The following is a 27,322-nucleotide window of genomic DNA, read 5'->3' on the forward strand; positions in this document are numbered from 1 at the left end:
ATCTCTTTTGATCTCTGCAGATATTTGGGTCTATAATTTCCAACTATGTTCTCTAATTTTGTTACAGACAGTGGCAGAGCCAGGTTAAACACACGTCCTGTAGGGCCCCTTCTTAATGAAACAGGGCTGCAGTCATGGCAAGCAACACTCCACATTTAAGAAAAATAAATCATGATGACTCCAGCAGATGCTGCTTTTGAGGGGCATTTCAGGTTTGGCACTGGCACATCCCTTCTGTCCTGGCAGCAAACCTCTTCCACCACTGCCTCCATGCAGAGGAGCCACAGCCTCCGCCCCAGGGGGCTTCTCAACTCAGGGATCAGCAGCCACAGATGGAGCAGTAATTTATGGGATTTGCCACACTGTTCTTGATTGGAAGTGGATTATACTTTTGGTTGAAATTAAGGGAGAAGGGGAAGGGGAAAAAAGACTAGCAAAGGCTAATACAGGAGTTAGTCTTCTAGTGAGTAGGTCAAGGGCACAGAAACTCTGTTCTTGATACTGTTATGTTCCACTCAAAGCAGCTTGGTTTTGTTCCATGAGCTTAGAGCAAAATCTATACAAAGTGCCTTTAAACGGCCACATTTGAAAATGTAATTTTTCAGTTTGCCCCTGCCATTTGGTTCTGGGCAGAAGCAAAGCCAGGCTCAGCAGAGCTGAGGGAATGCAATGGCTCAGGCAGTGAGTGGGAATGCTGAATGCTCTGTGCTCTCACTGAACCTCTTCTGTTCTCAAGGACCTGCCAGTGGCAGACCCACGAGGGGTCTGAAGGAGCACATGGGGACAGAGTGGGCTCCACTTCCACTGCTAGTCCAGACTTTGTGGCACACTGATAAACACAGTGTACTGGGGAAAAGGCCTATTGTCTATAAAGGGACATTTATGTGTCTCAGTCAGTGTCCTCTGAAGGAAAACTGGATAAAGGTCACCAGCGATGCCTGGAGCAAAGAAATGCTTCCAGTGAGATCCCTCAAAAATGAACAAACCAAACCCCAAAAGTGTTCATCAGGAATGACCACATGAAGCCAAATATGGAGCAGCTGTGCACATGCAGGACCCCTTTGTCCAGGGACATCCATGGTAGGGCTGGGAGAGGCAGTGCAAGGGAAGCACCTGCCACTCCTGCTCTCCTGGCTGCCCTGTGCCCGTGGTGTCCCCTCAGCTGCCCAGCCTTGCAGCCACGAGCTGACTCCAGCTGCCTCTCTGCCCAGACACCACCACCAGCCCCTCTGGGTGAGAGCTGGGAAGATGCTCACCCTGATAAATTATTAGCCTCCAAAGAAAATCTGTTGGGAAACTGAGTGTGAAGCAAGCTGCTGCTTGCTCTGCTTCAGTTAAGCTGCTCAGCATCGGAATCCTTGGAAAATATCAGAATCTGAGTATTTATTATAGTTCAGTATAGAAACTACACTTTATAGGCAGTATTTACTGCCTCCCAGCTTCAGCAGATAACATACAAGCTGCAAATGGATATGAGAGTCAGCTCTTCCAGAGGGAAGAAAAACGCATTTCCTTCACTGTAAACTACATGTAAACATAAAATGGAACTACTCAGGCAGCAAATGGATTTCTCTTTCCTTTTCAACTTGCAAAACATACCCTGATACAGTAAGCAATGCAGAAGGATACAAATTGCATACTACTGCTATTTCTTAGACATGTTAAATAGATACTTGCACCAACTTCTGGACCTAAACCTGTCAGCTTTCCTTATAATCACCTTAAACTTTTTTAAAAATTCAGAAAGTTTCCATAAGGACTAAAGCATTAGTAGTTACAGCATAAGCTGAAGATGGAATTCACTGCTATTGTTCTGCGTCTAATGTTTGCATGAGACTAATCGATGGAGACATTCCCAGGTGGTTTTAACATTTAACAGGAGCTATACAACGACAGTCAGAATTTTTAATACACACAGAAGTCACAGAAGAGTGGCATCAATAAGACAAATTGTATGAGTAACTGGCATTGGAGTGCTCTGGCAATGCACCCAAAAAAGTTATTTTTAAGGACTGCGACAAGAAATATTCCAATTAGGCTATGTAAATTACCAGAATGTAACCATCATTACTGAAAAGAGAATTTGCCTTGTTACCATAAAAAGAATTCATTGTATTGACTGGAGAAATATATACTCTTTTGACTTATTAGTAAAATAAATGTAACAAGTTATAATTAAATGGATCTTACATTGCAATAATTACTTAGAAATGATGAAGAGACAGGCACAGGTGAGCACTACACACATCAAAGGCCTCAGCGAAGAAAATGAAAATAAATGCTCTCTCTCTTTCAAATGCTGTGTCTTCAAGTAAGCAAACTGATTTCAGCTCAGCCAACCAACATAGCTGATGTAATTAAACAATGATACAGGTTTATTATATAACCAAATGGAAAGCTATAGACAGGTCTGAACAGCACTAAAAGAAGATTTAATTAAGTTTAGAAGATCTAATTATGCATGTTGGAACCAAAGTGTAGGAACTGGATCTGTTCAGCTCTGACACTTCCCAGCTTTTCATTCTAGAATTTCAAAGATTGTTTTAAAAATTATAAAGAAGAAAAAAAGGAACAGTTGGTCTGAAGTAATGAATTTTTCACTTCAAAAAAGAGAAAGGTACATTGCAACAGAATAATGGCAGCTGCACCGGAGACAAGCTTTTATATTTAACCTCTCAAGAAGAAGAATATTCATTGCCTTTCATAAAATGGAAGTGTGAAAACCTAAGCAAGTCTCATTGTTAAATCCCCCTTCCTGATGCATTTCATGTTGACAAACACATGCCTAAAGCCGCTGCCACCCACGGAGCTCAGCTGAGAGCCCTGCAGCTCACCCAGGGACCAGCAACTCCTCTGTCCCCACTTTGCCCCTCTGCTGTTGGGTGCTGGGGGCAGTGGCATGTCCCCACTGCCAGGGAACAGGGGGCCTGGTGGCCTTCTCCCTGCATAGCTGTCCCCTCACCCAATGACATTTCCTGCTAGGGTGACACAGCCCCCTGTCCTGCTGCCCAAGCAGCTGGGGCCCAGAAGCTCCGTGTTTGCCTCCATGGGCTCCTGCCTTTGCTCTGCTTCTCACCCTCCTACAGGGACCCCCTTGAGCCCTGCAATAGGCCAGGCCTGAAAAGCTCCATGGGCTTTATTGTGACCTGAACCATTAGCTCTTTCTTGATACAAAACTTCCTTTTCCAACAGCAGAAGTTAAAAATCAAATATATTACAATGTTGGCCTTTTCCCTCAGAAAGGTTCACTGTGCTCCACACTGTGCACGCTGTAAGCATTGCCACCCCCCAAAAACAAGGTACAAGGCAAGAAATATGGAAAGGGAGATGCTAATTTGACTGAGCACAGAGCTGCTGAGCTGCTTGGCTCCAGTGAGGCCAGACAGCACGAGCGATGTGTTGCAGGGCCCCACGGAGATACCAGCACTTTCAACCTCCTCTGCAGGCCATGCTCCCCCTACACCAGCTGCCAGAGTGTCTCAGCTGCAGTTTTATTTAGCTATGATTTAAAAGTGTGATGATAAATGCTTTTAGTAAATACACTGGTGACATTTTAAGGCTGTCAGTGGAATAAACTGGTGTTAAGGTACCTTCCTCATTATCTAGTTTTGTCCTGAATACTTAAATTAGTTTCTCCAGAGTTTTTTTTCTGGTTTCTGTTTGGTAGTTGCCTCTGTGCTTGATCAGTGATTTCTTTTTGCTCCCTTAGCTCTTGTCTATGCAATGACATGCTTAGACACATCTGAGAAATTCAAGTGTCCTGTTCTCCTCACTCATGTCTATCTCAATTCAATTCTCTTTCAGTTCTCTTTTCCTCTCAGACAATTCCTTGTTAGTATAAATCACCTGTCACTTATCTTGATAGATTTAGTTGGATCCAGACTGAGAAAGCTGGGATAATTCTTGGTTCTCAGCATAGCATTTTTATTTTATCATTCTGACATTCCACATAGAAATACTACAGTTTCCAAACTCCATTTCAGTATCACAGGTTGTAAAATTACAGCTCTAATAAGAAGAGTGGTCTAAGGGAGATTTCTGATTGGTCAGTAGGTGTTCTGAAATACTTTTTTTAACCATGATTTTCACTGCCTGCCAAAGAAATGTATTTTCATGTACCACCATTATAGGGAGAGATCCTACATGCTGAAAAAAATATGTGCCTGTGAGGTGTCATAATACTGTTTACCTTTATTGATTAAAATAAACAGCAGGAAACTACGGTAAAACTCTGAAATCTGGGGGTTGTCCTGAGAACTACACAGTATTTAGACTACAGCGTTTTCAAGGCAGGGCTTAGGGAGGCCAGTCTGCACAGTGAGGCCAGGGTGAGCCCTTCACCCATTTCAGCCCTCCAGCCCACACAGAGCTGCTTGTTAGTTCCAAATTAAGCCCATGAATGTGTGAGTACAGAGCAGCACTTTAATACCTCTTGTCTTGGGTGGTGTATTTTCTTTTTCCTTTGCCCTGTCTGAAGTCTTTGGAATGGGGGTGGTTTTGGACACCAGGTGCCACCTCCTTCCTACCTGACATGGTGACAGATAATACAGAGTGTGCAGCCACTCTGGCCTCGATGGGTTCTAACTCTGAGCATCTCCCAGCTGCATTTGGTGTGCAGTGCCAGCCTGGCCTCTCATCTTTTCCTTCTGAGGGATGACTTCAGTCCAGCTAACAGCTCTGCTGAAAGGAGTCACTAAATACCACATAAAGGAGGCAGTGCCCAGTAACAGCAGTGGGAACCTTCCCTGGTGATTTCAAGAGCTTTGGCTCATCCCAAGACTGCCTTTGTCATCACAGGAGTAAAAATTTAGGAACAAGCTACAGATATTTAACCATCAGACTATGAATAGCTCACTAATATCAACAAGTTGACACTGTGGAACAAATGAATGAAACCAAAGATAAATGTGGGGAGCACTGTAACCATTCCAAATATCAATTTTTAAAAAGCACTTTTCTAAATACTGATAAAAATCCCTGAAGTTCAAAGAGGTTTCCCCTCCACAAAAAACATTATAAATAATTTATGGCTCATTATAACATGATTTGGGCAGACATTAATTCATTAGGCCTTCAGGGATTTGGGTAGAATCCTTTTGGATGAATGAAATCAGACCTTTGGTCCTCACACATTCCTAAAATCATGCCACGGTTGTTGGTTCAATTATACTTTTTTAAATACTCCTCAAATACAAAATGATAAAAACTTCTTCAGCAATATCTTTACAATTGTGGTAATGTGCTATGAATTTAATTCCAGCGCACTCACGCTGAAGGTACCCATTTTCACCCTCATTTAATACATTATCCCCAGGAGGATTCATTTTGACAAAGAGAGTACATGCTCTGAAAATAGCTTCAAAAATGATGATACACTGCCAGCAATGCCCTTAATTGTGAAAAAGTTCATCACTTTGGAAACAGCAACTTGATTATGTTTGTAATTTCTAAAATTTATTGCCCACTATTCTGTTCAAAATCTCCAAGCTACTGAGGAATAGCAATGCCCTTCTGGTAGGGCTGGCAGGACCTTCACCATATGGAGATTATCCCCAACGCAATACCATGATGAGCTCAAAGCCCATTAAAAGCACTGCTGAAAGAACACAGGAAATCCTGAGCTTAAGAAAAGATAGAAGGGGAAAGATGTCATTTAATTTTACTGACATGTTAGGGACACTTACTTTTTTCTTAAATTTCATGCTATCATTTTAAATCAGATACCAATGTGTTCGTATGTGCAATTAGCTGTGCAGATTGGGAAGAAAAGAGGGGGAAAGAATCCCAAGCCTCTGTTTTCAAGTGTAGGAGACAAGTAACAATTGACTGCAAAACAGTGTGCTGACAATGCAAGTCTATAAATGGTTGAACATCTTGTCTGTGGTTTTGCAAAGCTTGCCTTCACTCTCCTATATGATTAAAAAAAGTAAATATAACCTACATGAAAAAAAAATTTATACATTAAAAAAATTGCACTTTTGGCTCTACCTCTTATTCCGTGGTAGCAGTTAGATGAACTACAAATATACTTCTACCATTTATTCTATTAAATGCTCTTCAAACAAATGACTTTCTATTCATAATACCTGCAGTTTATAATGGAATGGCATTGCTAGGAGACTGAGAAAATAAAAAATTTCATGACATCTCTGTTGAAAACCCACTGATAACTTTTATAAAATGCAGATACATCACAACCTGTGTTAGATAAAAAATGGTCCTTCTAAGGAGGGTCTGTAGCTAATGAAGAGTAGCACACAAGAATTCTAATGATGGGGTTTAATTCTCTCAGAATTACACTTTTACTTTTCCATAATTCTACTATTTATAGCATCTGAATGAATTTAGAAGTTAGTTCTGCTATGGGTCAGTTGGTAGGATGATGAACATTTTGGCCATGAAAAGGGAGACACATTTTAGAAGATACAATCTACTGGCATCTCTGGTAAGTTACTTACACAAAGTAGTGAGAAGTTACTTATGCTTGCTATTAAGCACATGAATCTGATTAATTTGCTAGGGTAAGATACTTAGCCCCTCAGAAAATAGGCATCAATTCGACACCATTTTACAGACATGAAAACCATGCAGCAGGTCAGTGAAAAAATTCTGGACCAGAAGAGTGGAATTCAGCCAATTTTCCATCCTGCTTATGAGGATGATACCCAGACTGCATCATTCTCTTTTTTTTGCAGCTGCAATCTCACAAATTTGGTGGGTTTTTTGGTTTTTTTTTTTGGTTGGTCCCCCTCCCCCCAGTTATAACTGTATTAACCACTTTTTACAGAGATTGCTTCAGTTTTGTATTCTGCCTACAAATTACAGCAATTCTCCTCTCTGCTTTCAGAGTATGTGACTTCTGGACATTTCTGGATCCCAGTATTGCAAAAACTTAATTCATCTTTGTTATAAAATCCCTACAAAACTCTTCATGCCAACAACCAGATGTGTTTTGTTGCCTCTACCAACACTTGTGCTGTAACAGTCACCTTCTCCCTGTGCCACTTTCTCACAGCTGTTTAAGGCACCCATTAGTCAATCACTTTTCATATTGCTATAGGGCATCTTCTAGACATGGTTTCCTTTATATTGTACTTGATTTGACACACCCTAAACACCTTACAAACCATTTCATTATAGCAGAAGAGTAAGATGTGAACTAGATTACCTGGTCATCTCTGGTCCTCCTTCTCAAGTGAGCATAAGAGATCCACTAATTATCTTCCTCAGGGCAGAAATACTTTTGTTGCTGGGTAATGCACAGCCTACAGGAAGTCACATGTCCAATGAAATGCAAGACTGACTGAAAATAAGTAAACTGCTCTGCTACAAGCATCTCATGAAAATAAGTAAACTGCTCTGCTACAAGCATCTCATCTCCACTGTGCTCCTTATATTACACTTCATTCACTCTTCAGATGGAACCACAACTGACTCACAGAATTATAGGTATTTTCATTTCAAATTCTTACCTTCTCCTTGGAAATCTAGCTTGTGTTTAGCTGCAGTGGTGAAAAGAAGAGAGGAAATGAAACACTGGAAGAAGCTTTTCTTCACAGAAGCAACCAAGTGGCATCCATGCAGATCCCATGGCTGAATGACCCCTTCAGCCAGCCAGAGACAGCTGAGCACAGGAAATCAAACCATCCCCTGCACAGACTGCACAGGCTCTGCAGGGAGCTCTCTGCCTCTGGTCCCACCCTGGGAGCACAGGATATGGACCTCAAAACCACGGGCACAGACCACCTGTAACAGATACAAGTTCAACTCAGAGTCTTTCGTCTATTTTTTAAACTCTGAACACAACAGCAAAATTTCAATGCCTGAAAGCTTCCCTAACACTTTGGAAGCAAACAGAAAGCTGTGGTATATGATGAGAAATTCTGCTAGAGAGAACAGCAACATCTCAGAGTCAGCAAAGAGATCACAATTATTACTCCCTCAGGGTACCACAGAATAATAGGAGCTCATTTGAAAACAGATAAAACCATGTGGCTGAATGAAGTTGTGGCTCTACTATGGACTTCGACCTGTAAAAGACATGGCTGTTCTTTTAGCAATATCTGCAGTACAGTTTTATGGTGCACACTCAGTCTGGCTGTAAAAAGAGATGTTACAGATGAAGTAAAAAAAGATTCATTCAAAATAATATTGATCAAATTGCAAGATCAGTGAACAGTGAAACAAGTACATTTTCCTGTAGGTCTTTGCCACTGATTGACTGTAGAGCCATTAGTGTGAATGTGCTTTCCTAATGGGTGAGCAGAATGGACTTCTGAATGACAATGTTTTTCCTCCAGGCTTATACAGCCCCAAAAGTGCAAGCTTTGCTGGACTTTAAAGAACAAAGTTTCTCACTGGCCCAGAGAGAATTCAATTTCTATTTGCAAAGAAGGTATATTTGACAGTAACTTCTATTTTAATTATGACAGTTAAGTAGAAGGGAACTATAAATCTCTAACAAAAAGCAAACCAACATCCATTCCCAAGTGGGCTTCTGCACTTTGCTTCTGTTTTCTTATGTGTCAATTACATGGGCATCTCACTTTGTGTCTCAGCACTCAGCAGTGCTCTAGTAGGCATGCTAGCTCACCAAGAGCATCCAAAGGACCTTTAAACATGGGGAAGCAGGTTCCAAGTTCAGTAAACAATGAGAGAACTGGCAAGGACTCAAAATGCTTCAGCCCAATGACAATGGTACAACACTGACATGGCTTAAAGGGACTTCTCAAATGTGCACACACCACCAGCCTGCAAAACCTTCCCCTTCACCTCCAGACCCACACACCACATGGGAGCAGGAGTGAGACAGGGGCTGTACCTGGGACCAGATGATTCTGTGAATGCCCAGGGGAATCTCCCCAGTGGGAACCACATCAGTACAGCAGCAGGAGCCGCTCATTGCCCTCAGGGGCACCCAGGTGGGCACAGCTTTCTTCACATGGGCAATCCAGCACATGGAATTGTTCAGCTCCCTTCCCCAAAATCACAGTTAAGCTATTGATGGAGAATGAAAGAAAACTCAGCTTTATGTCTGACCAGCACAGCTGCCAGAGGTCCCACAGAATATTTAACAATTAGTTTTTAGAGAGAATTGTAGGCAGAAACCTTGAAACCTGATGAAGTTTAAAGCCAGTATTTCACTGTCAGAGACAAGAAATTGCTCTTGTTATTGCTCATAGTGACTTCATGTCCAGTTAACGACCATACCAAATAAATTATCTGTCACTTCTAATATTCTTGTCATTTGCAGAGATACTGCAAATTTTCACGCATTTATATAGTGGGTAATTTATCAGATATGCTTATAAGAACTCAGACAATCTAGAGAGCACTAAATCCTCAGTGACTGCTGAGATGCACTACAGAAAACCTGAAAGAGTGGAGAGGAACTCTATTGCCCAGCTGGCTTCCATTCTGCAGCTCTGCCCTGCTGTACAGTGCTGCACTCACATGCAGCTTCTGGGATATCACAGATTATTCTTTAGAACTTCATCTAGAAAGCACAGCTCAATTTAAATAAACTGATAAATATTCCTGAACAAATATAACACATTGTTACAATACGTGGCACTAAAATTTAAGAGCAGATTGCTACAAAGAAAATAAAAGGTGTTTTTCCCTACTAATCAGGAAGTTAAAAAAAGTCCCTTTGGTTTCTATCAGAATTTTCCCACTTACTGCCTCAGCCAATGAAACATGATGTACTGGCAGGGGCATTTCTTTTACCTACAAACCTCATCAGAAAGAAGATGCATTTTGAGATTAATTTAGCACTTACCACACAATCTTACCCTTATTTGCCTCCTAAGATGCTTTGTTTATTTTTAATACAGCATACTTCATAGATTACACACAATTAAAACATAAAACAGATATAAAAATCACTGCTCCATTTTCAGCCTGTGATCAATAAAAATACATAGGCAAGCTTCCTTGTCAGAGACTACTAAAACACATAAATACATAATTTTAAAAAAATCAACCTAATAGATTGATTTCATGAGGAAATAAATTATTCAACACTGATAGTGATCAAGGGGGACCTAACACAAATAGGAAATACTTAAATATGGATTGCAAATATACATGCATTTAATTACAAAATTAAAGAGGCAAGTGTGTGTTTTGTCTGTCATGTCAAAATAGCTATTTCATGGTGAGAATAGATATGTGATATATGTATATAAATACATTCACACACACAGACACATCTGCTTCCAAGAATGTTGCTGAATTGCCAACCTGAACAGCAAAAGTGATACTAACTTTAGGTATGTATATTTGGAAAAAAGTCTGTTATGCAGGAAATTGGGGTGATGACACCAGGAGGTGAACTATTAATAACAATTTAACACCAAGGAGTACAGTCTTAAGAAGCCCTATAACCAGAAAGGTATTTTTGGACTGATGGGTTTTACCAGATTCCTGGTCCCAGACCAGCTCCAGCAGGAGCAGGTCTGGTTTAGCTTCCTCCTGTCTGTGCAGAGGGAGGAGCCCTCTAAGCACAGGGCAGCCAGGCCTTGCAGCTACAGCCCAAAGCCAAGGCACAGAGTGGAGCCTCCTTTTTCCCAATTGCAAATCAGAAATAAATTGTCTTCCTTAGTTACTTGTCTTCTTAACAGCCTTCTTTGACCTTTCTAGACTTGTCTATCACAATAGATTCTTCTATTAAAAAAAAAAAATCACAAGCAGCAAGTCAATCTTGTTTCCACTAGCAGATGTTTGTCCTTTGTTTGAAGACTAAATTCTCAGGTGTCTACAAGAAGGACAAGTTTGTTTTTCCAAACCTAAATCAAGGAGCCTTTACTTTTCTGTTCAGTCCCTTTCCAACTTCCTGTTCTGACCACTTGACTCTCACACAGTTAAAGAGAGTAAACAGCTTAGATGCCTTACAACACCTTCCCTCCTCCAGAAAGGTTCCCAACAGGCTTTGCATAATTTGGTTTCAAAGTCCTGAGTGGTCCCAACTACTGATAAAATTAATGGGAAGTGAGTGCCCTGCAACTTGCAGAATTAGGTTCATTCCATAACACTCAGGCAACCTCCAATCACTTTCTCAGTGCAGAAATGAAACCACCTCCAAGATGAAATATGGAAGAACAACAGCGTCTTTTCCCCCCTATTCTTCAAATGCAGCAACCCATCCCAAGTGGGAGGGGAAGGGGAAAACATTCACCAGGTTTGAACATCTGTCTCTGAAATAGTTTTCTGCTTCAAAACAGCAACAAGTGTGACATTAAAAAGGAAAAAAGGCAAAAGAAAAAAATCCCAGAAAAGCATCTAAGTCCAAAAATTAAGCTTCATTAGAGTTTGAAATAGCAGATACACTACACAGAGGACATTCTCTCCAAAAGCAAAATTCATCCCTGTACAAATAATAAAATGCAATCCTAGAATCACAAAAATCAAAGTAGGTGCAGCTGGTTCTTTTCATACTTTTTGAAAGCATAAGAAAATGAGATCAAATACATTATGAAACAGATGTTCTATATGAAATAGATGTTCTGCTAATTTAAGAGGAAATTCAAAGCAGATATTAAAGGGCTATATGATGTAGAAAATTGTAGGAGACTCCTACTGATAATTGCTAATTACAAAGCATTCCTAACGCTTTGTCATGCAGGAGTTACAGATCAGTCCTTAATTCTAGAGCTTATTCCATGTTCTTGCTATATATAATAGTGACACATTTGTACCACTGTAGGAAAGATTTTGTCAGGCCTTCCACTACAAACCTCTTACCAGGACTTGAAACTTTGTCATAAAAATGCACTTCAGGATGCAAACTGGCATGGAAAGTCCCAGTCTATCAAAATCACAGTAAGCATGTTGCAAATATAAAATCAAGGGAAGGCTGAGGTTGGACAGGACCTGTGGAGATCTTCCAGATCAACAATGGCAGGTCGCTCAGAGCTGTGTCCAACTGAGATGTGATTAACTCTCTGCATGGAAAATCCAAAAACTTTCCCGGGAACCTGTTCTAGTGTTTGATTATCCTTACAGTAAAAAAAAAAAAATCTTATGTTTATATAGGTTGTATTTTATTACAATATCCATCGTATACTGTATACCATATTTAAGCAAATAAATTTGGAGGTGGCAAGAATTAATGCTATTTCTAACTGACCATGATCTGATTATCTTAAAAGGACGCAACCATAATTCATCACTGAGGTGTTTCTGTGTTTGAGACAGGCTCCATGTGTTGCTCTCATATATTGGACACCTGCCATACTCCGTGTTAAATTTGACATGGCCTGAAATTCAATTAATTTGAATTTTCAAGCCAAAAGACATGACCCTAGTGTTTGAGGAAACACTGTGAAAACTTTTTGCCTAAAGCTGATGACTTCTCTCAGTAATCCAGCTGTAAAGGAAAAAAATGAGCAGTGGAATATGGTTTTCTTTAATCCTCTTGACATAAACAATGGAATCATTTTACTGAAATTAAAAACCAAGAAATACGGCCAGGCACTTACTGTAAGAGATTTCAAGCAAGTTGTCAAAAGGGTAAAATTACAATAAATAAACCAAGGAATATATAAATGAATCTTAGCATTTGAAGAACCTGTACTGGAAGGGAAAATACATCTGTTTATATACAATACCATAATACCAGCTAGTAACTTGCACTGTTACTAGGATTACTCATAAAATCTGGTTCTTTTATAGAGTTTGGTTTAAGTACACTATCTGAAAATGTGCAAAAGATAGTTAACTCATTAATCTAAACTCCCTGTTGTTATAACAGAGTTTTACAATGTTTCGATCACTTTCTCAAATTACAGCAGTAAAGTTCTCAACTTGGTTTTTGTTAATCCATTGTGGAAAAGTTATTACAGTTATAAACTTTTAAATCTTATAGGCAATTGGAGGATCACCCACGCATTTCTTTTCACCTGCTTGTTCTATCACTTCAATCTCCTTTCCAAGTCTCCCATTATCTTGAGCAGATGCTTGCAAATCTTTTCTACAGTTTTGCTTTTATTTGTGGAAATGATTTATCAAAATATGAATATCGATCTAATATCGATATCCAACTGGGACAGACAAAAACTCTCTAACAGTTTAGAGTTAGAAAGTGTAGGTTTTATTTGGCTCCAGGCACTGCGTGGGATAGCTCCCTAAGATGCAGGGCCCCGATCCAAACAAACACAAAGCTTTTTATTTACAAAAATTATGAATATCCAAAATACAAATGCATGTTCATAACATTAACACCTCCCATTCTCCGCTTCATATAGAAATGAGCTTACATGTCATTAAGCATGCGTAGTGTGTGTCCTGAATGGAGTCGGTGGTCTTGAATTGGGTCAGTGGTCCCAAAAAAGATGAAGTAACTCATCTTCCTCATTTTGACCTTTTTGCCTGAGTTTTAACAATCCTAATTACTTTAGTGACCTGTAAGTTTCTTCTTGCATAACTTTTGGATGGGTTCCTGCCAAGGGAGGAAATTGGTAATTGTCCTTGTTCCCTACACCAACTTATCAATGTTTCTACTCCTCATTCTAAGCACAGCTAAGCAAACATGAAAATGACAGATCACCAGTTATTTGGCAATCAGTTACTAACATCTTAAAACCCATTTCAGGTTTTCCTAACTATTTTAATTAACTCTCACTGGGCCCAAATTCTTTCCTATTCCCACTAATCTCAACACAGCTAGCCTATAACTAAAATCTTTATGTTTCTTCTAAATCTATGTTTCAGAAAGATAAACTACTTTTTGTCCCTGTAGTTTGATCACCCCTGGTTTTTTTTGAGATTTTTAATGATAAAGATGTTCACATTTCCTCTTTTGTTCCCTTTTTTTGGTAATATTTGCTCATCATCTCTTTAACTGTTATAACCATTGCCTGATTAGAAGACAGATAATGTTGATTCTGACAATGGAGTGATATGCTCTTAGATATGTATTTGAACTAAAGTTTTACTCAGGACCCATTTGAAAATGGGATTATTTACAGCATTCCTCAATTCTCTTATTGCTCATACATTTCTCAGAGGCCACAAAGACAATACATAGACTTACATACAACATATTTAATCATACTGGTATCCTGGGCTGATATAACCTCTGAAATCCATTCTCTCAATATGTAGCTTGAAAAAGCAATGCCAGGTTTCTCAGCTTCATACGGGACTGAGAACACTGGCAAATCAGGTGTGAAACTGCTCTTTCTTCTTCTAGTCAGCTCTCATCCACAGAAGAAACAGAGCCTTCCTCCCCAGTGCAAAAAGCAACAGGTTTGCATTCTGTGTCTGCAAATCCAGTGCTGCCACAGAGCACCTAACACGAACTTACTTGGTTGCCTTGTTAAAACACTGATTCCACTCACATACACAGAGAAAGAAAGAAAATCCATGCTGAGGGAAGGCTATAATTAACAGATCTCTCTTCAGCACAGATGAGGACGCAGAGATGAAAAGGCTTAGATTACCTACTTCACTCTGATAAAGTGCAAAATAAAACCCTGATCAGCTTTGGAAAGGCATTCCACTGAATTTAGGTAAGCCATTAACAATTGTACAAATAAAATTTGGCTGAAGTTACTTAATAAGAAATGCAACAAGGAGGTGGGGAGTATTTGGTGGAGCTTTTTTGCTTATGTTTTTGGAGTTGTTTTGGTTTCATTTTTGTTTCCTTTTGGTTTGCTTTGTTTGGCTTTTAAAAATAAACTACTCAGGTAAGATGCAAAGTTTATTTTTAAACTCCTTACAGCTCTGAGTTTTTCTTACTGGTGTGCTTATCTATCCACAACGCTGAGCGTCAGTGAGAGCTCTGCATGTCCCGAGGTTACCTCTGTAAATCTTCAAGGTGTATGTGGCTGGTTTCCCTCAGCTTTGAATCCCAGCTCTCTACAGAGGAACACATCTCTCTGCCCAGCCCTGGGTGGTTCACTGTCTCCCATCCACATGGGACTCTGAATAACAACACACAGAGTGTGCAAAGGGATCCCTCAGCTACAGAGCTGAGCTGTGCAAACAGTCTGGAGACCTACAGCTCACTCTCCCCAGAATTCTCACCTCCAGCAGAACAAAACCCCTACAATTCTGTATCTCTTTGGGTGCTTTGGGCTTCCCTGTGCTCATGCCTGTTCCAGCACCCCCTTTCAAATCCCTTCCAAAATAGGAGTGTAGAGATAGCAAAGCCTGCACCCGACTTCCCCACATCCTTGTGGTCCTTTCAGCCTGAGAGTCTGACATTTGACAGAAATATTAAACTGTACCAGCTAACAGCTCAGTGAGAGCTAAGTCCAAGTAAGGCAAATGCAGCACTCTCAGGCCTCACAGTGACTCTCTGAACCGTGTGACAACTGGTGCTAATGCTTAACAAATGTCTTCCAAACACTGTGGAAAGAATATGCTTTCATTGATATGCTGTTCTGATGGATCTGTGGAATGAAAGGCACTGCATAGCTGCATTTCTGAGACAACTTTTATACCTCATTAATGCAGTACATAAGCTGTACAATTATACATCCATATGTCACTGCCAAATTTATACACTTTTACATACTGTTAGATTAAGATGGTTTCATTTCATTGCTCTGCAAATGGACTTTTGAAAGGATATTTCACTCAATTTTTTGTGCAGTACTGACAGGCAAAGCACATGAAAGACATGGAGTTCCTTGTGTAAATGCAGCACATGCCCTGAAATAAAAAACATGACACCAACAAACAATTTTTACACTCTTCCAATACAGTGACCTTTTTAGAGTGTAGACTGAAGCCCAGTGTCCCCTTCCCCTGCCAAGAACCACCATTTCAGAACCAATTCCACTGGATTAGGCTATAAAGCACTGTGATGCCTCTTGATCTGACCCACTTCTTCAAGTCTGATGGGTTTTTGTTTACACTAGAAGACATCTGATCCAAAGCAGCAGGAGGATTACAGCACTGTCTAATTAGAATAACTTTTCAATTTACAGTGAATAATGAATGTACACTATTGGACACTGCTGTCTAGTGGATGGGACAAAGAACCAGCAAAACTGAGCTCTGCCCCTTAAGGCACAAATGACAAAGAATGAAAAAGAAAAAAAACCCAGACTTTTGCTGATATTCTGTATCTAGCTCTCTGCCATACAGCTTGCTTTTACATCTTTGGTTGTCATTTCTTCTTCTCCTAAAAGAGACTGCTTTGCTGAGCACACTCTTATAGCAAGAGACTGGACTACCAGGTGCAGCAAGGCAAGATTCACTTCATGTTTGAGACATAGCTGGTGAAAGACCACCACAGCCATAACGCAGGGCCATGGTGCTACAAGCAAGGAAATTAAAATTACTCTGTCCATTTGGTTATTGGTGTGCTGCATGAACTTGAACACAGCAGGTCACATCTTGTGTTTGAGTGCTAGAGAGTGTGCTGAGGTGATCCCTGAGAAGTCTGAGGTACTTGTAGGGTCCATCTTCCCAACAGGGGCCAAGGAACTGGTGCTCCTGCTGCTTCTACTGCCCTCAGTTCCATGCTAACTAACTACCATCCAGGCAAATCCAGAGGCACAGTTCTGTATCGTTACCAGGACAAGAGACAGAGCTAGAAATTCCAAAGGCATCATTGCCTTCCCCTTGTACCTTTTCCCCAGCAGGGCAATCATGGGAGCAACTTAAATGGGCCCCTAAAATTGACACATGGCAAAATTTGTATGGTTCTGGCATGCAGGATCATACAATCCTGTAACAATAAATATAGCTACAAACAGCATGCAAGGGAAAAGAGTCAGGGATGGGAAACACATTGGATAATTAAAGGAGAGAGGGTAGCAAGTAGTAGTCATGAAACCCGAAAGGAATTACGAAAACCCTGGACAGATTTTTTTCCAATAGGTGACTACAGAATGTCTCTGCAACTGCTCTCCCTTGTTTTAAGAACAGAGATGCATTTACTGCATGTAGCTTGTTCTTATGGCAAAGCCAGATGGAAAGTATGTAGGGCTGCTACTTAACACAACTGCTTACAGGAAGCTGCATTATAGGAGAAAAGCTGTGTGAAAAGGATCAAAATGATGAAATGCATCTGGCTTAGCACACAGCAGTAAACACTAGCAAATATATTATGGTGGTTCAATTACTGATAGGATACTAGAGCCTATTCAAGACTTAATTATCTTTAGACTACATCAGTTGCTAAGCTGTCAGCAGCATCTGTAGAGGGTACATAGGTGGACATCTGCTACAGACTAAGAATGCCATACACCAGCAGAGCTGTTTGCCACAAATACACAGACAGAAATTCAGAAGCTCACATTACAACCACATCTAGCACATACAAGATATTTACAGCAGGGATACCAGCTTGCATCACACTGTGGCTGATAAGAGGCAGAAGGACAAACTGCTCTGAGTGGGGGCTCACTGGAGAGAGCAGAGAATTCCAATGCAGGGGAGATGAAAGAGCACAGTTTAAATAAATCATCTGCACTGAACCACCCAGAAATCCAGCTGAAACCAGGCTTACATATCTCTCTTGCATGCAAAACAGTGTTGTAAAAGATTATTCAGTTTGCAAAGTCAAGTCCAGTTAAGCTTAATTCAGCTTCTTCAAGCAGACATCACAGCACTCTGCATGCATAATTCTATGAATGCATCCTTTTTTGCTACCCTGGGAATACCATGGATTGGATAATTCTCAGAGACAGGAGTCCTAAGTACTCTGAACCCAGAGTTGCTGCTACCCCATGCACCCACCACCCACACCAGTGTTTATGGACCCTGCTTGATTGAATTCACAGGCACTCCCTTGCCTACAGTCTTCCTCCAGCTACTCTAAGTCACTCCTCACTGCAGAACTCCTTATTTCAGCTTCCAGCATCCTCTGCCCAGCCAAAGTGCCTGTCCCGAGCTCCAGACCTTGCTGCATATTTAGTCTTTGGGAGTTACCCTACCTCAATGCCCCAGTGCAGCATTGCCCACTTTAAGTCAGGATGCCTTATCAGGACTACAGAGCAGCTGTAGCTCTGGATGTATCCCTGAGCCATGGCAGGTCCAGGAAAAGTGATGTCTTCTCACTTAAAAGCCCATTCAGCCTCTAATGAAGCACATGCAATTAAAATCAAATTCAGTAACATGACTAGATTTAGCTGGATTCTCAAGAGAGTAACAACAAAGACTCATCCCCACTGACAGAACAAAGACTCATCCCCACTGACAGAACAAATCTGTAGACAAAACGTCTGGTCTGAAACACAGAAGTGTGAGAGCTTTCCAGCCAACAATTAAGATTCTCCTGCAAGAAGCAGCTCAATTATTTCTGCTGACAAAGTCTCAAATTCATCCCACAGCAGCAGCCAAGCCTACTTCAGTTTGACAAAGCTCAGCTCAGCAGAAACAAACCTTAACTCAAGGAAGCACAACCAGCTACACCTACATCACATCTTACAGGCTTGCATTTCCTCTGCTCTGCACAGTGACAGCAAAGCACAGCACAGTTAAGTGCATTGCTTTTTAATGATCTTTGAGGAGTTAAAGGGGACAATAAGTTCCTTCTATCTAAGCCATATGTCTAAAATGTTGAGGGATGTGAACATCTGCAGTGGACTGAAAACAGCTTCTTGCTCTCCAAGTGATACTGCCCCATTAATGTTCATTTGTGAGACTGATCAATTATCAGCAACCCCAAAAGCAGAGACATTATTTTCCCAGCAGAGTACCTCATGATCCTAGAAAATGGAATGTGTAGGGTTTGTGCTTGCATGTTGTTCACAGCCTGTGTATGAAATTGTCCAAATATCCTGTGGCCAGTGACCCTTTTGGCATCACAAGTCAGTGTATTTTAACTATCTTTAGGTCACTAATGCGCTGGGGAGACTCGTAGCAATTGATAATGGAAAAGGTGACTTTGCAATTTTGCAGAAAGAAACTGAAACTTTTCCTTCATTCTTCTCAAGTGTCTAGGGCCATTAGGATTTTGTACTGTAAATGAACCTTAAAGATTTGTTTAAACAACAACCGAATTTGCCTAAGTAAATTTATTTTCTTAATACAAACCGTTGTTTTGTATTTTTCCTCTGCAAGGTCATACAGCAGGGATTTAGGGCTGATTTTCTTTGGGGTCCCCCCCCCCTTGTTTATGTTTTGTATTTCTTTTTAACATAATTTCTTTCTCATATATTTTTTGGCTCTAACCTTCCAGTGTTGGTTAAAGATGCAAATATTAAAATGCAAAGTCAAATAGAACTTATTTTCACAAGCACTAATGTAAAAAAAAAGTCTATTTTCCCATTTTCTAGACTAATATTTACCATCTTTGACAGCCTGAGCAGATTGCTGCATATTTCAGCATTATCTTTTAACAACTTGACAGATCCCCCTATTTTCCTGTGATTATTTTATCCCAAGTTGGAAGCCTAATAGTTGCTTTTTGACTGAATCACGGGATTTACAGCACAGCACAGCATACAGACCTGTGATTTACAGTAAGTATTTTGACGATGCCTTGTAGAGCATATTTGGATTTCCAGCAGCGTTGCTTTGTTTGGCCTGATCTGGTCAGAAATCCAGGCAGCAGCCCCAGTAACTGCAGGATGATCTAGGAATTGAGGATCAGAAGGTCACTTGGGAACCACTGACCAGTGCAACAGCAGGGAGTTCATGCTTTCTTAGTAGAGAAGGAAATTTTGTACAGCTTAATTCTGGATATTAAGCAAATGCCAGCAGTTTCTAGTGCTAATTATTTAAATATACAGCATAGAAGCATGGGATGGATAGCTAAAAATGCTCAGAGATACAGCACAAGAGGGAACACATGATTCCATATGAGATGTGCTGTTGTAAATGCAAGCAAAGGACATAAAGCAAATTGCTTTAATAGCAACTGCCCTTTCAAGGAAGTGCATCATAGACAATTTAGCCACCCAAATACAGAGAGCAAAAGATTCTGCCCATTGCTCCTTCAGTCACTTCAGCTTTATGTATCTTCAGATTATAACTGGCAATTCTACTAATTATTTCCACCTAGGTTCCTAGGGTTATTACAGAAAGGATTTTGCACCCAGTGAAGCATACAAGAAGCTTTATTTATTTTCATTGCATGTGCAGAGGAAGTAAGACTGGAAGGGACCTCCTGGGTCATCAAACACAATTCCCTGCTATCGCAGGAAACCCCATAATACAAACACTTCAAAAATGAGCAAGTTCCATCTTACAAGTAGTTTGGTTTCTTGTCCCCACTACTCTAAAAGAAAAGTTGATCCAGAACCTCCCCACTCTAGTGTTTAGCGACCGTATCATTACCAAATTAAACTAATTTGTAAAAAGTTTATTTCAGTGCTTGTGCCAATGCAGCCCCTTAACTCAAATTTAACATTTTTCTACCTTCCATTTGGTCCATTTATAGAGACAAACCACAACCACTCCCCAAAACCCTTCTTTAAGCCCTGGGTGACATTAGGGCACCCAACCTGAGGCTTTCTTAGAGTGAAACATCCTGATCTATTGGTGTTTTGTCAGCCATACCAATTTACATCAATTGAGAAGGCGTGAAAAGAAACACAAATTACCACACCTAATGGATGTCTCATGGCACACAAGTGAGCTCTGTGGAGTCAGCCAAAGTCTGCAGATGCCTAAAATAGTGAATGGAAACTGTTTATCACTTACTACAAGATGTTAAGTAGAAGGCACATTTCTCCAGATCCCCCATCATGCCAGTGACTTTACAACACAGCACCAGAGTTACACTGACATCAGATCCTTAAGTTTCTTGTTGAACCTCTAATTAGGGTAACAACAAGGACATCATATTTTGTGATTTGAGGACACCAGGGCATAATTCACATTAAGAAAAATAAAAATCAAAATCTTTACAGAAACAACATTCAGTATAGGTTATTTCACCCTAATTTTCTGTATTGTAGCACACAAGATGACTTGTACCTGTCTATATAAACACATGTGCACAAATTAACACTTTCTGCCGATTTTGCCAACACATGCTTACATAAATATATAGATAAGTACAATAAGCAAAAGCAGGCTCCACTGGGAAAGAGGAACAAAAATGCATAGTTCACTATGGCTACAGAAGAAGCTACTTATCTCTAGCTTTGCACCGGTGAGATCCATTTCTGGCTTTTTTTATCAGCGTATCTGTATAAAAGATAGATGTTGCAGATAATGTAGATATTTCAGATATTATACAGCAGTTCCCTCTCAAAATACTTGATGGGGATTGGGAAGTCACGGGTCTAAAATGTGTGTCTTAAAAAAGTGTAGATGTTTTCTTGATATATAAAGGAAGTTGAAAATTTCATAGCAAAGTTCTACAAATCTTCAGGAGAGGGAAAATCCATTTACAACAACACTGGCAGACCTATTTATTACTCAGAAAATAGTGATTGATTTAGAAGGGAATTTTTGGGTTCCCTATAACTAAATTAGAACATAAGAGATTCTGGTTACAAATACTGTATTGTAAAATGAACTGTTAAATCATTTGAGGAACAACGTCTGAAAACTAGAAGAAAAAGATGAGTGATTCAAAAGGAATTTTTGGTCAATAACGTAGAAGTAAAATGCATTACTAAATATGAGATCTGTCAGACAGAGAGGATAAAACACTTCAATAAACCTGTTTGTGTCAACTGATTACCAGCTAGATTTGAATCAAGGTTATGGTAATTTAAAAAGTAGACAGTTGGAAAAGGAAAGGAAGTTCGAATTACCAGGAGATAAACACGCACAGGGTGAGTTTTATGGAGAGGATTAGGAATTTGTTGTGAAATAGTATTTTGTGAGCTCTACAGATCGCTTAATAAAAGTGCATTAGCAATAATACCTGAAATGAAAGAAAAGCACCCATAAAAACCTGGTAGGTTTGAATTGGGCACAGGCACTGTGGTAAGATGAGGAGTTCTCTTAATAGAAAGATAAGACAATGCTATCAGAAAATGAATTCAAACAACAAAATTAAAGAGAGAGAAAAAAGAGTCGCTGATGGAGAGGTTACCTCTGGCAGAGAGGGTTTGTTTTTTTCATATAAATAAATACTTCTAAAAGTACTAAAGCACAAAAGGATATGGAGAACCAAGAAGAGGAGAAAATTTCTCCCCAATTCCTCTCCTCAGTCCATAAGACCTCAGAGCTGGAGAGGCAAATGCCTGGCAGTGCTTGGCAGCGGGGTTGGAGGCAGCACAGCTGCAGCTCTCACGCTGCTCCTCTGCTCTACAACTCAGCTGCAAATTGCCTGGTAAGAGGCACCATGCTGGAAGCTGTCGCACTCAAAACAGCCCCTGGGGACGTCAGGCACAGTTAAAGCACCAACCTATTGCCTCAGACAGCTTCTAATCAGTGCATCGACAGAGAATGGAGAGGTACTAACTTTGGAGATATCAATTTATTTGCTCCATAATAGAATTGTCAGGTAACTTCAGGCAAATCATTGATGTTCAGGCTTTACAGCTTGGGTAACCAGGCACAGGATCAGGTAAAATCCCAAATCAGGTAAATCTTCATACAGGCATGCCCACAGCAAAGCCCCACACATACTGCTTCATCTGCCAGGGTGTTCCAGTCACAGAGTTACTGAATTCAATTTAAATGGTTTCAAAGTGACAGAGAGTAGGTTTAGATTAGGTGTTAGGAAGAAATTCTTCCCTGTCAGGGTGGGGAGGCCCTGGCACAGATTCCCAGAGAAGCTGTGGCTGCCCCATGCCTGGAAGTGTTCAAGGCCAGGCTGGACAGGGCTCTGAGCAACCTGGGATAGTGGAAGGTGTTCCTGCCCATGGCAGGGAGGATGGAATGAGATGACCTTTAAGGTCCCCTCCAATCAAAACTATTCTGTGATTCTTCGATTCCCTTAGGCTGAAATGATGGAAATTATCTGGGAGACCTTGTAGCACACTTGTTCTGCCTTTCCTCTAAGTGTGATCCAAAACAAAGATATTCTGTTCAAAAGTTCAAACCTGTGACAATGTGGTCCTAGGAGACAAGTGAACTTTAAAAATAAAGTACCTCAAAAGTTTCCTAAGAAGTTTATCTGCATGGGGGGAGAGAGATGGGAGGTTAAGCCTCCATTAAGAGCAGATGGTAAGAGCTCTCTTTCTCTGTCTCTCAATCTCCATTGACAAAAATGGATATTAATATTGCCTAATTCACAGAGAAGAGTGAAGTGATCCAGGATTATTACAGCTATGAGCTGCTACATAAGCATAACAAATGGCTATATATTCCCACTAATTCATCATCACATACTTACAGATGGATAAAATATTCTTTGTTACACATTTTTAGATAAATTAGTGCTAACTATAGCTTTCAGGCAAAGTCACAAGTACTTTGGTTGGGTTCCTTCAAAAGAATGGTCACAGAGGAAAAAAATTGTTCTTATTCCTGCAAATCAAAGGTATGTTGCTTTAGTTGAGATTGTACCTCTTCAACAAATAGAACGTTAATATTTCCAGATTTTTTGAGTTTTTTTTCATATAGATACTTATGTATTTGTGAGGAACGAATCTCATTCTTGGGTTCAAATGTTTGTAGTGTATCCTAATTGTTCTAAATAAAAATCAGCTATGTTTGAGAATAGCATGTAAGGAACACTGCTCTATAGGTTGAATAACTACAGATAATAATTGAAAGCTTGTTGTTTTCTGGAATAGTAGTTGTCATCAGCAGACATCTCCAATACTTAAAAAGATCACCCAGTTTTTCCTGAGGCATCTTCAGGAGCACAAAGGGATGATATTGCCTCTGAAATCTGTACATCAGTGTTTCTGCCATTCTTCTGTCTATCTTGTGTGTACCTGCACTACACACACAGTCTGGGCTGCTGGATTGCTATTCATCCTTTTACACTGCGGGGAGAATGATACTCTGGGGAATGACACCTGTGAGTTACTGTACAACTCAAAGTTGCAATCTCAGTAACACATTCTTCTATAATTATGTTTAGACTGGTGTTTTAAAACTGTTCATTTCATTAATTCTCCTTTTGGAGCCTAAAGAAAGGAGTTGAACATCTTACTACACACACAGAATGTCTGAGAGAACAGATTAGAAGGCCCCAAAAGGATTTCTTTGAATAACAAAAAAGAGCAAAACCACCACCAACAGCAAACTCTTTAGAAGGCTCTTCCCAAACATAAGGTGTCAGCCCCTAAGGATAAAGATGCAATTCATTTTTAAGGACTCCTCATTACACATATATGTCCTAAACCCTTAAGTGTTCAGTCCATTTTCTCCTTAAAGGCCTCTGAAGGGAGAGAGGGACAACATTTATTAACTTCATAATGTGAAGTTAATAAATCTAGATTCCAGCAAGAAAGATTTGATGCTTCACAAAAGATGTCCTTTTCACTCTTGATGAGATCCATTTATCTAGAATAGACAAAGTAATTTAGAGGGCACAGAAGGAAAAGTTATAACATAAAGTTGTTAAGGAAAACTGAAATTGGAGCTTTGATTGTAAGTCTAGTCCACAGCAGCAAGTGCAGTTTTTAGAAACTTTACAACAAGTGCCATTTAGGCCTATCATTCTTACTGCTGAAATACTCCTTTGAAAGAACCTCCCTTTAATCCATGTTAATCCATAAATTGCTTTCATGACCACCACTTACCTAAAACGTGACCAGAATTCCTGGGACTATGGAGATATGTGTAAAGCAATAAACCCATCAATTACACATGCTTTGAAGTTGCAAAGTTCAGTCTCACTCAGAACAGTTTAATTAAAAGCAATGACTTCATATTACATCCTCTGCACCAAAGGAGCTTTTTTTTCATTGCATGGATTACTCTTAACTTGGAAAGTTTCTCACTGATTGAGGCAGTGTGTGTTCTGAGTCAGTCCTCTTGCAAGATTTGGCAAATGGGCTGCCAAAACACTACTGTGCTGCTGCTCTGTAGGCCCATCCATCATTGTACAGGTAATTTCAACAATTCTGAACTTGCAAAGTCAAGTGTCAGAACCTTAACCTTGATACAACTTCTTTGCAGAGATGTCCGAGACTAAAAGGAATGGAGAAAAACAATAAATCTGAATCTGTTCTTTCAGTTCCCTCTAACATTTGTTAATTCAGCCTTATATTAATGCTCGTCTGAAAGTTTAATAAGCAGAGTTGAATACACAGCATTGTGTAAAGCAAGCAAAGGGATATAAACTTAGAAAATCCCTGTAAATTTCCTGGGAACCCATTAACACTGACAGCAGAGAAATCTGTGGTTTTACCCCAGTTCTGGTGGGGCAGACACCATTAACACATGCTCTTGTCCACAGCCCTACTCCATTCACCTCATCCTCCACAGGGTCTTGCAGCATTGTCTTCACTTCTGCTCTGTCACAGCTGTCAACTCTAGTCCACTCCAGCCTCACCAGATTGCAATTCTCACATCACCTTCGTCCTTCTCTCCTCTGTCTCCTGTCTTCCCTGATTTCCCCTAGTCATATGTCACCTCTGTTTTGGTGTTAAGGTCCAGTCTGATCCCACCCCTAGTCCCAGGGCAGATGTGCTGGGGGAGCTCAGCTCATTCCCTGCAGCCCTGGGGCAGAGCTCACCAGGCAGCTGCAGAATCCTCAGAACATTTGTCAGCCAAGTCCAATAAGCCTCGTGTATGCTATAGCTCTGCCAAAGCTGGGGAAACTTTCATGCAAATAGCAGCAAGAACATTTCCTACATTCCCATCAAATTTAATCTCTTCTCATAGGAGGACACTACAGTTTATTAGTGAAACATCTGCAAGTATTTTTAACCAAGACAAAAATGAGTGCCATTCATTCTTTGGAACAGCTGAATCTCTCTCATTGAAAACTTAACATAGTTTTTTTTGGTTTTCAAACACACAGGAAAGAGGCACAGTTGGAGTGAAGTTAATTCCTTCAAAAGCTCAGTTAATTTTTTTACATAAAGTCCAGAAGAAGTATTGGCCAAGACCTATTGGAACTGTGGTATTAAACAGTTCAGACACCATTTGTCCCAAAAGTTAAAAAAAAAAGGGGGGGGGGGGAAGGGGGGTGGGGGGAAGGGAGGACAGGGGGACGGGGGGGAAGGTTTTACCTATAGAATAAGAAGAAACTTTCTATATCAAATTAGGACTATGTACTAGAGCAGGGCTTTATCACTGCAGTAATGAGTAAAGAAAATGATATATATTTAACTCCACTATCATTAAAGATTTAAGATTATTACAATAATTTTCTGCTTCTCTTTTGCTTTATTGAGCTTAGTCAAACTGATATATTGCTGTGTACTTCATTCATTCCTCCTGATGGATGATATGAAGTACGTAGACAATGCTGATGTCCAAGTAGAAAGAGGAATTACTGAAAAGAGAAGATAAGCAGCTGTAGATGATGAAGTGCTGATTAATAGATTACCCCCATCCCCATCAAGTCCAAAACCATATTTTAAACTGCCAACAGCATTGCAACTGAATGAACAAGTACTTCTGGAATCCAGAGAATGTTGAGGAGCTGACCTTTCTCAAAATTAATCCTTAACGGCTTCTTCCAAGATTTATTTCGTCCTCTTAGCTTCGGACAAAATCAGTAACGGTGTGACCTGAGCTTTATGATTTCTGGCTGGGAATGTATAAAGTGCTTTCTGGCCTAGAAGTTCGATGCTCTTGCCTTAGTTTTCACATAAGCTCTTGAGGCAGTACTGCTACTCTGGTAACTTTCATTAGGTGTGGGGTCAGAAAGGAGGTGACACCACAGGGCAAAGCCTTAGAATCAACGCAGGTTTGTATCAGCAGCGACTGCAGAGCCCAAGTGCAGGGGAGATCACACAGTTCTCTGCAGCCCAGATCTAGGGTGTCCCAAAAGGATCCTCCCTGACCCATGGACCCATCTGAAAAACCAGATGTGTGACCAGGAGGGACCCAGAGCCACCTCCTGCAAGCCGAAGTCGCATCTGCCCCAGCCTGGTTTCAAATACGCACACGGGGTGTGACTGGGGACACTCTCACTCATAATTATGATGAGGCCAAGCAGGACTGGCATTGCAATCACAAGGGAGCTTAAACACTCACAAGTGCTAAACACCTGAGAATAAAAAGCCTGTGAGCATGAGCAGGGATAAATTAATATTCCCAATTTGCTAGCTCTAACATTTTCAAGTGAAAACTGATTTTTCCCATAGAGAATAAACCACAAGAACATTTATTTGTCCTAATTTACCAGACATTTATTTTGGTACCATTAAAGCCACAATGTCAAGTTTCCACTCTAAGCTATATGCAAAGAGATTTTTTCATAAAAACAATGTGCTATTTAATCAACACACACATACAAGCTGTTAAGTGTAACAAATCCTAATTTTTCCTGAAAAATGTGTGCCTTTTACAGGTTCCCACAGTCTCACTCAAGATCAACAGGTTG

This window comes from Coloeus monedula (assembly GCF_965178545.1).
Source record: "Coloeus monedula genome assembly, chromosome: 13".
NCBI classification, from domain to species: Eukaryota; Metazoa; Chordata; class Aves; order Passeriformes; family Corvidae; genus Coloeus; species Coloeus monedula.